Below are 13,498 nucleotides of genomic sequence, written 5' to 3'. Positions count from 1 at the left end.
TATATATATATATATATATATATATATATATATATATATATATATATATATATATATATATATATATATATATATATATATATATATATTATACTAGCAAAAGAGCCCGTGCGTTGCAACGGGGTAACAAAATTATGTTTTGTCACTTATCACAATTGCTCCGTCTCGTCATTGTCATCAACCTATTCATCCTTCCGCCCTTTTGCAAGTTTTATTATGTACACGGCCTTGTGGTTTCCATCGTCATACTGAGCAAATGCCAGTTAGAAAGGAGAGGTGGAGGTCAAGGCCTACTCTAAGTGCCGTCTTAATAACTGGAGCCTCGATCTGTTTTACTTTCCTTGTCAGCACAATTAATAATTTTGATTTGCTTGTATCCGGGTTATATAACCAAATGCTCCTCGTGGAGCTAGTGTCCACATCCCTTGATGGTAATAATTATAGCTGCAATAGAAGGATGTGATGTTGCATCGAATATATTTGGGTGGGATGATGCACATGGAAATATTTGGTACTATCGACGATGAAGGGTAAGAAAGATGTAGGTTACCTACAAATATATTCAACTTGAAAAATAATGCTTCCTCTATAAAGAAGTATAAGAGCATTTAATTCTTTTACAGAGGGAGTACGTGTCAAATATTGTATGGTCCCGTAGAAAGCATCTACCTAGCTTTTGCGACATCCGTTGCTGCAGGTGTTGTTGCAGTTGATGGTCAGTTGATTAGCAGGCAAAGGCATGTATATCAACTTGAGCTCTGAGTCAAAGAAGATATCTGAGTGACCGATTTAACGTTGATGGCCATGTCGGCCTCCCAGTCAGAGAGCTGCTTCTCCTGTGAGCTCCTACTCGAGGAAAGCGAGGCATGCAGAGCCAGCTTGGTTCCCAACATCTGCAAGCTCCCCATCTCATTGTACACTTGTAGACTAATCAATGCCAAATCACAAGTATGTTTAGGGCGATCAAAAGTTGCGGTAGCAATACTTCTTCTCCCGGTCTCTCCATGGAATGCATACACGTATAAATGGTATGGTTTTGTGCCTGACTCGGAGGAATGTGACGTAAAAAATTAGGCCGACAAAATGATTTTTTAGGTATGTATGTATGTATATTTTAAATGTATTCACATTTTTCTCAGTTTTCTTTTCATATATAACATGTTATATTTTGAGTTAGTGTTTGAAAGATAAATATTTCGAAGACCATTTTAATCTGTTAGACGTAAAAATATTAGGCTGACGAAAGGATTTTTTAGATATGTATGTATGTATATTTAAAATTTATACACATTTCTCTTGTTTTTTCATATATAACATGTTATATTTTAAGCTGGTGTTATTTTCTCAGTTTTTTTTTTCATATATAGCATGTTATATTTTGAGTTAGTGTTTGAAAGATAAATATTTTGAAGATCATTCAGGGGAAAAGAAACAAAAAAGATGAAAAACATGACAGAGCCGGGGCTCGAACCTACGTCTCACGGATACAAGACCAACGCTCCAGCCAATGCACTACTTGAGTCATCCTGCTATCTTTTGGACACCGCACCTAGATAAACCAGTGACCACCGCCGTGAAAAAAAACTGAAACGTTTTCCTCACTTACAGGTGGCATTGGCGGGTAATATTTAGCAACTTTAGGGGTAAATTAGGTGACGTACCACCAGAAGCAATAGATGCTTTATTATTACTAGTACAAATGCCCGTGCGTTGCGACGGGCGAAAAAATTACAAAACCTAAAAAATTGTGACAAACAGTGGTTCGAAACTTGGAAGGCCAAAAGATTGTTCGATAAAGAGCACATTGGCAAGCACATTTGAAATAGCAAAACAGAATGCTATGTGATAAGAAAAAATTATGTTATTCACCTAGACATTAAAAAAAAATCGCAAGTCACTCTGATCCATTCTGTGTTATTTACTGCACTACAATTTATTCACCAACAAAATAAAGACTAAGAAGCAATGAATCTGGAGATTCCTGACCTTGATGCAACAAAGGAGACACGGCTATATGTGGTTCTGCTCGGTAGCCCATAAGTACATCATGAGATCCTTCTTATTGCTCATGTACGTCGTCTCATTCAGACAACTGTAGCTACTAACATCAATCAACATTCCTTCCAAGCACTTGAATTCGGTAGACACTATCAATGCCTTGGAGTGCATTGGATCTAAAGGCAGCCTAGCCATCTACCCACTGGATTTGACAGCTTACACTGATCAATCAAATAATTTATCATAATAACCTGAATAAACCCACATCATGTAAGTAATATGATATCTCAATTAGGTGTGTGTGTGTGTGTGTGTGTGTGTGTGTGTGTGTATGTGTGTGCCCGTGTAGCTGGTCTATTTGCAAATGAAACTGCTCCAAGAAAATTTCAATTAGAGCTAGGTGATAGTGACAGATTGCTACATATATATGTGAACCTGTATTATCGTACAGTCAATACATACTTGAGCTAGCTGATAGTGACAGATTACTACATCTATGTGAACCTTTATTATCCTACTCTGCTTCTCTTGATCCTCTTTGCCTTGCTATAAAGCTCGGTTTTGGAAACTTAACCCTGAACTTCCAAAACATGCTTTCATTTTCCAAAAAGGAAGTAAATTTGTTTGGCATGATCAAGCCAAATCAACCTCATCCATCTTGGTCCCTAGCTCAAATGATATAAAGTTGAGGCAACTGACCTTTTCCACTTTACAGGTAGATTACAGTCTGCATAACCCTGAGCTACAGAAAACCACACTCTTTGATATATCATTCCTTCTTCTATAGAAAAGATCATAAATGTAATGGCTTCTTGAAATGCGGAAAATTGGGTAGAGTGCTTCACACTTTCTCTTCCTGTCACGTGTATCATTTTCAGCTGTGCGTGCAGATCATATTAGTACTCATCCTGTAGTATGAAATATCAATCGACATCTGAAAAGGTCAGATCGATAGATAGCATGCTTAATAACATGCATACCTTCTCTAATTTTGGCATCCAACTCACAGATTGTGGGTTCAATAAGCACCCACCCTTCAGTATATTCGACACGGCCTATCTTTATCTTAGGCATACTATCACAAGGGGTGTCCTAAGGCAGGCTTGGAATGCACAAACCTGAGAAACAATAGAACATATGCCTTGTCTGGGAATTGCAACTTATAATTATTAAAAGGAACTGTCACATACATAAACTAATCAGACCAACAGGCACTCAATTGACTGAACAAAACACTCTCATTAAGCGATTAACTATCTCTTATGATATCTATGGTATAATAGAATAAACAAATCAGAAAAGCAATATATGATGACTGAAACTGGTTGTTTGCTATCAAGAAAAGTAGTGGTGTTGCAGCAAGATGATCTGAATGTAAATCAAATGGAGCTGAATTTTAACCGTGCTTCTTGCGGCTAGTTCATCTAGCGATGGAATATGAGTAAACCATCTAGCTTAACATAACTATTTAATAGGTTCAGTTTTTATTCCTGTCAAATCTGAATATAAATACCACAACAGTTACCAACTTCATGATGTGTGTATCAGGACCACATAAACTTTCTGGAGTTTTCATGCCAATACTCCAATTCTGGAGTTTGCATACTGATACTCAAAGTAAAAAAGGTACATCATACATTTTTCCGGAGTGTTGATCAAAATTTCCAAAAACAGCAGCCCGTTGATATTTGGAAAAGAGGTTTTAGCTGAACCATATCTTCAAGCAAGTTAACTCTCAATCACGTGTCAGGCGTACAACACATTACTTCCTCGGGGTCGCTAGAACTAAATTTAACAGTACGAATAGCATATATAGGTAATTTCTGACGGTCATCACAATACAGCAAACCAAACAAATAGAACATCTTTGTGACGGCGAAATTATAGGAAATCAGTATGATTCTATCTATATCCGACCAGAAGGTACAGGTTACAGTAAGCAACCGAAGAATATATAACATCCTATCAAAACTCATGCTCTTTTCAAATTTCAGTTTCAAAAAGATTACAGTAAGCAACCGAAGAATATATAAAATCCTATAAAAACTCATGCTCTTTTCAAATTCTAGTTTCAAAAAGATACTAAAACATAACAAACATGTCGCAAAAAGCCATCAAAACAAGCCGATCAATCAATTCAGATCAAATTCTACTAACACGTCCATCTCCCGTGTTCATCCAGAAGGAAGCAGAAATAGGCGTCCTGACAGTCAGCGACATCAAGATAACCACAGGCGGCATGGCCGTCAGCCCGACACCAAGGTTCTTGACCAATTGTCGAGCTGAATGTTGTGTGTACGTGTATTAGTTAAAACTGACCCATTCGCTGTACGATTTTATCTTTGAAAGATGGTTGGAAGAGAAATCTTATTTATATGTAGGTTAATTCTGCAGATGACAGGTAATGGTTTTGCTTGTTTGCAACCTGCAACATCTTAATTTCTTTACTTTGCACATGAATATGTACATGGATGGAATTTGACAGCATAACATCATCTATATATTACAAAATTTGATAGGCCCATGCAATTTGACAGCGATGTATCAGAACACTTTGTTAACCAATGGTTTCTGCAACTCAAGTACATGGGGAATGAGTGATTTCTGCAGTTCAAGAACATGGCGATTGAGGACCAGATCGTCGGGAATTAGGAAAAGAGAGGAGATGAATGGATTACCTGATGGTGATGAAGTCCTCATTCGTACGCCACCCCTGGCCTTGTTGGTGTCGCCCGACCGACCGGCTTTGAATCCCTCCGTCTGCAGCGCACGTCCTCCGTGGCTCGGCTCCGGCGAGCTCCTGCCTAGGACACCGCACCTCCCCTCCTTTCTTCCTTCTTCTCTCCCTCATCTCCATTCTTCTTTCTGCCCAGGAGCCGCGGATGCCATAGATCTGCCAGGGAAACCACGCTCCGGCCTCCCTCTCATCACCGGCGACCTCTGCCTCGCCGCCCACCTCCGAATCGGCCTCCCTCATCATCACCGGCGACCCTTGCCTCGCTGCCCGCCTCCGAATCGGCCTCCCCAGCCTCTGCCGCACACGGATCCGGCCCCTGCAAGCTCCAGCCTCCGGCGTCGATCCGCATCGAGCAGCCGCCGCCCCCAGACGCCTGCGTCGTTCCGCATCGAGCAGCCGCCGCCCCCAGTCGCTCGTTATGCACGAGTCTTTTTTGCAATGTTTTCTCAGAGCCAGGATTGCGGGTTGAATACACCAAAATGGAGGGTCCTTTTTGAAAAACCGAAACGTTTTCTCTGGTTGCCACTTAAACAGGGATCGCGGGTTGATTTCCTGTAAACGGAGGGGCCTTTCTGTAAAATTGCCAACGACGTACGGGCAGAAGCACTCCGTGCTTTATTAGTAGGGAAAGATATATATATATATATAATATATAATATAATATATAATATAATATATATAAATATAATATATAATATAATATATATCATTAATATGTATACGGGCGTTTTTCTAGTATACTATATATCATTAATATGTAAATTAGGAGGTATATATATATATATCTACTACTATTAAATAAGCAAACATATTCAACACTGTGGGCACCCCATCTAATGTATACACAATAACCCAAAGCAATTAGAGCCACCCAATCAGACTCACTCATTTAGATCTAACCGTCGAGATAATCCTAACCCTCACAAGAAGTGCGCTTAGCAATTTTCAATCTGCGGACGAAAACTCTGCCCGCAGACGAAAAGTCCCCCGCAATCGACTAAAAAAAATGTCCCCCGCAATCATCGCCTCACGACCCACCATATCCTATTCCTACGTGCTCTCCAACCCCACGCCCGACCTCAGCGGCGACTTCGACGTCGACCAGCCGCCCATCGCGCAAACGCCCCATGCCTCCCCCCGCCTGCTCAGTGCCCAGGAGCTCGGCCGACGACGCCACAAACGCCGACAAGTATAGCGCGCCGTGCGCCGCGGCCGTGCCCTTGATCTCCTCGATCTGGTCGTGCGTTAGCGCGAAGGACGCGATCAGCGGAGACGGAGGTGGAAGCCCCTGCGCTGTCACTACGCCGACGCCTCGAAGATCGGCATGGTGTTGGCCGGCTTTAGGTCGGCGCGGGAGATCCCATCGGCGGCAAGCGACGCGCGCGCCGGCAACGCAGCAGCCTGGTCCGAGTAGTGGCGTAGGCGGGTGAGCGCGTTCTTGTGAGGAGTGGATCGCTGGAGAACAACCTGCTCCGTTTTTCAATCGCGTCCTGGTAAAGGAATCGATCGCCGGAGAACGAAGTGTTCTATTCTTCAATCTTGTACCCAGTTCTGAAGTTTGATTTCTGCAATCTTGTACGTAATTCTGAAGTTTGCTTTTCTCCTGCTATCTTCCCCATGAAATGGCTCAATGGAATTGATGGAATCAGGAACATCATATTGCTTTCAAGTTGATCAACCTCTGCCCTTTATTCATGGAAGAAGCAGCCGAGTGAGGACGACCTGCTCTCTTCTCTATCTGGTGCGTACCACCCTCCCATGAATAGGTCACTAGAACTGACAGAATTTTGAATAGTGCTTTCAACTTGATCAACCTATTTCCCAATAATCAGCCGGTTGTATTTTTTCTATTGAGATGGAAGAAGAGGCTAACACATAGTACCATGTTTCCAATACGAAAGTAGCACCACTTTTTAATTTCATTCTGTACACTAGATGGATTTAGCTGTCCCAACAGAATTCCTACTTCTTGCTTATTTTCATGAGGTCTCTGCAATTTTTAGTAAGAATCACGTTTACTTTTCTCTTATCCTGAAATATGGCACTTGCACAAGTTCTTTGCTCATGATTACTTTTCCACTGCAAGGTATATTGTCCGGTTTGGTACCTCATGTTGGCATGGAATTTAAAAATTCAGATGAAGCTTGGGCATTTTGGCTTATCTATGGTCGTAAAAAGGGCTTTGGGGTCAGGAAAAGGTGCACGAACAAGAGATCCGCCGATGGCAAGGTTACTTCATGCCAATTTATTTGTGCAAGGAAATGGAATGCTTAATCTCTTTTGCCAAACAAAATTCAGTTATCCTTATCAAGTCTGAAAATGTACAAGTAGCAAGTGGAATGCTACAGAGACATGGCCTAATTCAGTTAACAAGTTTGAAAACTAGATTCAGTTATCAGCTAATCGGCCTGCAGCGGTGCGGAAACGACGGCGTGGTTCAGCCGACCACCACCATGGAGATGGGTGTGCAGGTGCTCGACATGAGGTTGCTGCGTGCGTACGCCGAGCTGTCCACCACGGGCGGTGACTCGAGGAGGCCGACCAACTGGACGCCCTTAGACCCGCATGAAGGACGGGAGCCCATGTAGCGCGCGTGGCCTGTATCCTGGACGCTGCCGACCACAGGGGCTCCCGCTGCACGTGCTGCCATGTATCCTGGCCGCCTCCGACCAGGGTGCTCCCTCTGCGTGTTGCTCTGTATCCCGGCCGCCGCCGACCACGGGGGCTCCCGCTGCACGTGTTGCTCTGTGCCCACGGCTCCTTTTGCGAACGAATGGCGACGGCGAGGATGCGCCGAGAGCTTGTTCGACCACGGCGGAGAAGGGGAATTCCAGGGGAACAAGGAGATATCCATTTTGTTCTTTTCTGTGTTTATTGTGGGCTGCTGACGGGCCGAAGCGTCGCTTCTTTTCATTGCGAGTGAATGCTTCTGCCATCGGATGGCTTACTAACGGGGTATACGCACATCACGTCCCTCTGCAGTAGGCTGAGCTACGTTGGAGGATCTCGATCCGTATAGATAGGTGGGAGAGCTTTGAGATTGCTATACGGCTGTATAGTTTGGTCCATTCAGCAAAAAAATTGGACTTCTGTAGTGTTGTACATATGCAAAAACTTTTGAAGGTGCGTGTCATCAACTTATGGATTCCTTTTTACTGCACCTCTTGTCCATTTTTGTTGGTCATATAAATCTTAAGGGCAGTCTATTTGTGCAGCAATGAACTTTCATAAACTAAATAATTTGATCCTTTATCGTAGTACTATCAAGTATCAACTTATATTTTCATGAAATTATAAGATTTATTATCCTTCCATGTAGTAATAAACCAGTACTTATAGCCTATTTAAGCTCGAGATGATAATGATATTGAAATTAGGAGTTCATAATGGTTTGGAGATTTTCATTTTTTTCTTCAGTTTCATACACATTAAGGAGCATCATGGTCATGTTAGCTACTATTGGATTTTGTTGTTTCTCACTAAGAGCAATTCGACTTATAATCCCAATGTTATGTTAATTTCCAGACGATTAAAAATTGGGTATGTGCTTTATTGTGAAAGTTCACAAGAGAAGCATGCTGTTTGAAATAACAGGTTGCAAATACCTTCATGGCTTTGGACCTTGTCATCGGAGGATTAACACTAAATGCCCACAAATGAACTACATTGCCAAGGACCTTCAGCTTATGAGTAAGCGTGGTTCCACCATTAGTGGTTTGTGCATCTGATTTGTCTATTAGCGAGTTCTGTGACTGGTTTCATGTGTACCTGACATTGCTTGGTACAGCTGTAGGGGCGAGGATGTCATATTGATGCATCTTGATGGTTTGTTTCTGTATGAACTAGCAATCTTTTGTTTCTTAAATGTACAAACTGATATCTCATAACTCTGATAAAATTATGTCATTTGATCAGCTCATGTGGAACCTACTAATTTTCATTGTCTCTATACGCACACTTGCATATCTTTTTTCCCCAGTGGCCCATTCGTAGGTACCAACTAGAAGAAAATAAAATTGAAAGTATGTTTCTCTTGATTGAAAATATTATACCTCAAATTTAGTTCATTTTAGATTCAATGATGACTGAATAACACGTGAATTAAGTTATGCAGTTTCAGAGGTCATGATTGTGATACATGACAAACGTTTTGTCTACATGATGACCATCTATATGGTACCATGGTTGCCGGCGAGGTGTTGTGATGGCGTCCGCTTCCGAGATGCACTAGTTGGGTCCATAATTTAATTTTCTTGATGGACTGATTTTGTATCTATCAATTAATTATCTTTGGTAGTTGTTGCACAATGGACGTGGGCATGTTGATTCATAAAGCAAAATATTTCCAATCATTTAAATGACTTAGGAATTAGGAATTATATGCTCTTTGCATGAGATTTCAGCTTCTCAGAAAGTAGATTTGCATTATGATAAAATTATTATTTTTATAATAGAACATATTTTACTCAAGACGTACATTGCACGTGCATACTTACTAGTACCTAATAATAAAGAAAATTGGATTTCTAGTCGTCCGTCATTAGTACTTTTGCATAAAAGCTCTTAAAGTTTATACGAATCAACCCGCAGTCCAAGGTCAACCCGAACAGTTACGAGCGAGAAAAAAACACTCCCAAACGCATCTCCACCAGCGCGCTGCCACCCCCTGCCGCGAGCCGCCGGCCCCAGCCCCTGTGCCACCGCCTACCCCGCTGGAGACACTCGAGGCCGCGGCCGTTGCCGGCTCCCACACCCGCGGGCCTCCGTTGCAAGCGGAAGCGAGGAGGTGGCGGGGTTCTTGGTGGTCGCCGGCGTGGCGAGGGCTGAAGGGGTCGCTGGCACGGGCGTCGGGCGCGGTCGGATCAGAGGAACGCGGGCGGCGGCACAGCGTAGGAAGGAGGGGTTGGTGCTGGAGCTTGAGGGCGCGGACGCCATGGCATGCGTCTAGATGACAGCAGAGGGCCAGGCGTGGCTTGGCTTGGTGCTGGAGCTTGATGGCGCGGCCGCCATGGCATGTGTCCAGATGACGGCAGAGGGCTAGGCGTGGCTTGGCTTGGTGCTGGAGCTTGATGGCGCGGCCGCCATGGCATGTGTCCAGATGACGGTAGAGGGCCAGGCGTGGCTTGGCGTCGCTAAGAGCCACGAGGTCATCGCTGCCGGCCGCCGTGGGACGCCTGCGTTATGCTGCTCCATTGCCGGCACCTGTCCCTGTGCGGCGCGTGCGAACCCGCCGTGAACACCTGCCCCGTGTGCGCGGCCACCAAGAACGCCTCGCTCCATGTCCTCCTTTCTTGACCATCCAACTCCGAGCCCCGGCTGGGATCAATAGGCAACAATGGGCAAAGAAATTAAAACTGAGAAAGAAGATGATCTTAAGGTGAAATAAAAAGGAGGAAGATGGATGGATGGATGATAATGAGAAAAAATACATGCCACTGGTGAGCAATATAGGACCATGTTACCCAACCCAGGATGCACGGCGGGGCAAAGCGGCGGCCCGCGGGAGGGGTGTGCAGCGGCTTGGGCGTGCAGGCACGGGATGGCGGGCGAACTCCACCAAATCTATGAATGGGGACAGCGCAGGCCGCAGATCTGGTGGCGTGAGCTCTTCGTAGAGACTGGCGCGGCGGTTGGGGCCTACTTGAGGCGGCCATGGCCCATTCCTGTGGGGGGAGTATAGAGAGAGGGGGGGGGGGGGAAACAGAAAGAATAAAAGCGAAAGGAAAGAGGGCGCGAGGTGGGGCCGTGGTTCTCCGGCGAGGTTGGTGCCGGCGTCGGGCATGGATGCAGAATGAACGCCGCGGTGCGTGCAGCCGACAGAGGCGGCGCGTCCCGAGGAGGAGCTCGTCGGGGTTGGGGGATGGATGTTTCTTTATATTATTGGGTTGTCGATAGCGTGTGGAACCACAACGCTGGAGCGCCAGCGAGGCATTTGGTTTCTTCTCGCTATCAACCCACGTGTTAGCGCTAGCGTGCACGCATGTTGAGCGGACAGATGAATATCTCTGAGTTCATTATACGCAGATACACACAAGGTACTAGGTACATTTTTTTTATTTTGTGCTAAAGAGGTATAGTAGATTTTATTTCTTGGATACAGAATCCATATACGTACGTGGATTTCAAGTTCTATACGTGCATCCTACAGAATTAGTGGTTCGTATTTTTTCGTGAAATCTGCTTATATAATTTTACAAAGTGTCTGCATACTTTAAAAAATGGTTCTGTAATTTAAAATGTGTTTGTGCTTTTTGAAAAAAAAACAAGATTTTTCAAAAAGTGCCTTTGCGTTTTAAAATGTTTGTATTAGTTTTTAAAAAAGAGTTTATGTATTGAAATATTTTTCACATTTTCTTAAAAAAATCACCCTTTTTTAAAAACGTTCATGTAATTCAAGAAGTGTTTGCATGTTAAAAAGTTTGTAATTTTAGAAATGTTATGTGATTTAAGTAAGTGTTCGTGTGTTTTTAAAAGAAAATGTTAATGCATTCAGGAAAAAATACAATTAAAAGCAAGTTGAATTATGAGGGACGATGCATGAAGTAGGTGCAGAGTGTAGCTCGTGTAGGGCGGCCCTTAGGTCCAGCTCGACTAGATGAGTTTTATAAAAGTTATAAATACCCTTTTGCGTTGGCGCGATTCGGTGATAAGTTTGTTGCGGTGGTGGCCGAGATCAAAGGGGATTTTTTTCTCCTTACCCACATGTGGGCCCTAAATTCCTGATTGACTTTTCTTTACGAACTGCTAATTGGAGCAGTCGAATAACCTGGGTTAATTTGTTTTTCGATCAATCCTGTGTAAGGTTAATGCGTAGTGCCTTTTCACGTGTTTTCTCTTAACATCGAATGTGATATGCATATTGTACTCGGTGAGAAATTTTTCAATAACTAACACCAATATACTAATCTAGATACCGTCAACAATCCAGACATTATCCTTCATCCAATTGTTTTGTTGGCCATACACCAATATCTATGCCATATGTGGACGTGAATCAGATGTTGCCAACTCTGGCATCACCCTTGATGAGGTCATCAGAATAACATTCCAAAGGAAAAGTTTAGTGTCATTTTATTGTATCATTTTGTTAGCATAATCCTTACAAGTTTAGAGCAGCGAGCCTCCGAAGCTTCGTCTTTCATCTTTTTTTCTCACCCATCGTTTCATACCAATCATATTTCACCGTTATATTTTTTCTACACTCCCGTTACAACGCACGGGCATTTGTGCTAGTAATAATAAAGCACAGAGTGTTTCTAGTCGTCCGTCACCCCTTTTTGCAAAAAAATCTGTCAGTTTGTTGAAATCAACCCACAATCCATCTTTAAATCACACCGAACTGTTTTTTATTTTCTTAGAAAACCCCCTGACGTTTCAGGTAATCAACCCGCCGTCCATATAGTGTTTTAACAAAAAAAAACTGAGCTTTCGGTTAATCAATCTGCATTTTATTCTAAAACAAAATTATCTATATCTTCTAAACCGTAACTCTGTTGTTAACATGTTATATATGAAATTTGATTAGAAAAATTTGTAGAATCTAAATATGATGCTACTTTTAGCTGTTAAATATTTCTAAACTATTAATTTGAATGCAAACTTAATCTATAGTGCACAGTCCATTTTTCTTTCGCACTGACGGTGATCCAAATTGCAAATAAACACACATTAAAAACCAGATTGAAAGGAAAGAAAACATTGATAACCACACATGCGCAGCTCTGAAAAAACTCGCGGGAAAAAACAACATATTTTCCCATATTATTCTGAGGGATTGTGTGCGTGCGAGCGCGCACGCGCGCGTGCGCTTGTGTGTGTGTGTGAGAGAGAGAGACGCCTTAGGACCGACCCTATTCAAATGCATTTTCGTTATGTGAGCATTGAGACCACCATTGGGAACACAAATGTGATGCCATGTTAAAATAAAGAACGTCTACCTATCAGGGTGTCGAGTCATGATTATTGGGTTAAGAGCGTGTGTTTTTTCTGTCCCGTTGCGACGCACGGGCTGTTTTCTGTCCCCTATTTTTAGGTAGTATGTATCATTTTTTAAGTATGCTCTTTTTTACGTACAAATATGTACGTATTTCACAAATATAACAAAAACTATGGGTTCGTATGCAATTTTTTCATGTAACTTATTTTGAAATATCTTAGATATAATATATGAACATATTTAAAATAATAAAATAGTATATATAGTACCACATACTAGTATATGAGACATGTGGGGTAACTACCACCGGATGGTACGATGGATTTTCCCAGGACAAATTTTATCTACCACCAATGGTAGTTACCACCTAGCTAGGTGCCCTCCACGTGTCCCTTTTCCTCTCCCTCAAACGTAGCATCAAGTCTACCGGGTCGAGAGACGTGGTTAACGGGTGCTGTAATTCAATAGGCAGCGACTTCGTTTTTGTGATTAAAATAATCCGGAAGCTAATGACGCGCTGGTCCAACAACCTCTTCAATTCTGTGTACAACAACTTGTCTATGAGATAAGGATGCAAACGATATCCGATTATTCTTGTTAGGTGGAGGGCAATTTTTTAGTCAGATTAGTTTTCGTTAAAAAAGGTAGCGTGGAAACGTTATATCTCTTGGATTTTCTACACAGTATAGTAAACAATATATAGTACTTTTAAAACCATTTGGAGTCTGTATACTTGTAGTATGGAGTATTAACATATAACTATTGGAGTCTGGAGTATGGCCTTTACGTGAAATACCTTAGCGTATAAAATAGTATTGTGTATGTAG

At 42.5% G+C, this 13,498-nt stretch overlaps 1 long non-coding RNA gene across 1 annotated transcript; it reads left to right on the top strand.

Moving 5' to 3' along the window:
- Window positions 1-5,773: 5,773 nt before the first annotated feature.
- LOC119320204 lies at window positions 5,774-7,895 on the top strand. The gene is made up of 2 exons (XR_005154845.1): window positions 5,774-6,476; window positions 6,822-7,895. It is a non-coding gene; the product is annotated as an uncharacterized LOC119320204 (long non-coding RNA).
- The last annotated feature ends 5,603 nt before the right edge of the window (window positions 7,896-13,498 follow it).

This window comes from Triticum dicoccoides, chromosome 6B, assembly GCF_002162155.2.
Source record: "Triticum dicoccoides isolate Atlit2015 ecotype Zavitan chromosome 6B, WEW_v2.0, whole genome shotgun sequence".
NCBI lineage: Eukaryota > Viridiplantae > Streptophyta > Magnoliopsida > Poales > Poaceae > Triticum > Triticum dicoccoides.
This window is presented reverse-complemented; position numbering and strand designations above follow the sequence as displayed.